Source organism: Myotis davidii, unplaced genomic scaffold (genome assembly GCF_000327345.1).
Source record: "Myotis davidii unplaced genomic scaffold, ASM32734v1 scaffold62, whole genome shotgun sequence".
Classification (NCBI taxonomy): domain Eukaryota; kingdom Metazoa; phylum Chordata; class Mammalia; order Chiroptera; family Vespertilionidae; genus Myotis; species Myotis davidii.
In genome coordinates this window covers 3,680,329-3,682,539 of record NW_006295180.1, presented here as the reverse complement: position 1 = coordinate 3,682,539, position 2,211 = coordinate 3,680,329, and positions in this window count along the sequence as shown.

The following is a 2,211-nucleotide window of genomic DNA, read 5'->3' as shown; positions in this document are numbered from 1 at the left end:
TCTGTGGGGGCATGAACCTGTGTCTAGCTTGGCTGTTCACTATTTCCAGTGCCTAGCACAATGCCTAGCACAGAATCAGCATTCTGTAAATAAATGGATTGTGCTGTAGGGTATTTAAGCATACATTTTGAGGATTTTAATAAAGGACTAAAATTAGTATTATATTTGCACTAATTAGGTATTTCCTTTTATGTCTTATTTGCTTATGTGCATAATTATAAATGTCTCATACATGTAAACATTTGTTTTCTATTGGTTGCAGCCTTCTTTCATTACAGTAGGCTGTCTAGTCTACTGTGATTTCCCCCCTGAACTACTGAAAATAGCACATAATTGCCCTGCCTCCATGTAGCTAGGCTCGTTCCCTGAGCCCTTCCTCTATCTGATATTTCCACATATACTCTCCAACGTTGTCCTTTGTGTGAAGTTGTTCCTGGCTCACTGACTCTCAGCATCATAAATATTAGAGAGGAAGCAGTGGGGGCTGAGGGGACAGGGGGAAAAGAGGAGAAACCACATACCTCAGAAACTCCCTCCACGAAGATCATCTCCCCAGGAAGCAAGACAAACAGAGGTCTGTGTTTCTTCACTGTGACCAAATATTCCCACTCAGAGGTTGGTGCTAGCTGAAATCAACATGCTTTTGTCATGTTTCTCTGTGTTTAATTCTGTTCAATTTATTCATCTGTAAGTTACATTAGTAGGTAACTTACAGATTTGACTGTTTAATTCCAATATAACTTATAGTACATTTCATCTGACACACAGTTGACATATTTGACAAGTAGATCATTGATGCAAATAAATAATGTAATCTCTCTCTTTTTTCTATCACTTCTTTGATGTCTATAATTGGCACCAATGTCCAAAATCATTATTGACTCTAAGAGAGCTCAGGAGCGTACAGATCATTACAACCTCATTTTATGCCACCAATAGTTGAGATTCCCTTGTCCTGGAATGTTCTTCTTGGTGACCCAAAGCTGAGAACCCCACATTTACTCATGTCTTCCCACCATACCCATCTTCTTGCACACACACACACACACACACACACACACACTACATGTCCCTATGAGTTTATGCTCCTCAGGGATCTGGACTCTAGAGGGTGCTGCCAGCAGCCTATCTGAGGGTATAACACACATGCCAAGCTACAGGAGTGAAGGTGAAATTCACACACAAAGATATGCACACAGAACAAGACAGATGGCACAGAGACCCTGAGCCTGGAGCCCTGAGTGTCTGAGACTTAGGGAAGAGGGAAGGTGAAGGATGGTGGTAAGGAACTAACGCTGCTACTCTACAGTACCTTCATTTCAGGACGCCCAAGCATCCAAATCAGCTTTACCTTGAAGTAGCTAAACCAAGTGTGCCTTCAGGACTCCAGGAGACCTAATTTTTATAGTTTATTAAAAATTAATTGTAGTATTCAAGTCATGCAAAAGACTATATGTAACTTGTATAAGCTTTGTCATATAAAGATAACAAATACATTTGGGCATAAAGTTCACACTCAATGGTGGGCCTTGTATCTTAGTTCCACCTAATTTTCCACAATTACCTGAAATTTCTTTTATAAAACACCCAAGCTTTCATACTAGACACTGAAAAAAAAGGCTAGATTGCAGCTACCAGGGGGAGCTGACTCGATGTATAAATGAGCTTCAGGCAAAGCAGAAATGGTGACAGTCCAGTATTTCTGCAGCAGGACGGTGAGGTGGGGTGGGGATGGTCCCCACCTACCGAGGAGGAGGAAGAGAAGGGCTCAGATATTCTAAAAATAAATGCCTACACTTTCCAAGATTTTTCCACACCGGTGTCATTCATTTCTGTCTATTCAGGGACAAATGAAAATAGTGGACGGAGGTACTCCAAATCCTGTATTGTCATAAGTGAGCAAATGCAGAGCCTTATAGAACTGTTTCCAGGGTGATATTTATAATATACTGAGTGAGTAGTGAGTGTCTTGTACTTAACTCTGGGGTCACAGCTCTGAAAAGAAGCTGAGATTTAGAGTTCAAACACCGTGTGATTCTAAATCCCACATACTTGTACCACAGAAAAGAGCAAAATGCTGAATGTCCTTTCATAAAATTGGAACATGAATATAAAAAAGACAAATCCCTGATTTCAAACACACACAAGCTCACTCTACTTTCTCATCTCCCCTCTTTCCCCAAACAACACACACACACACACACACACACA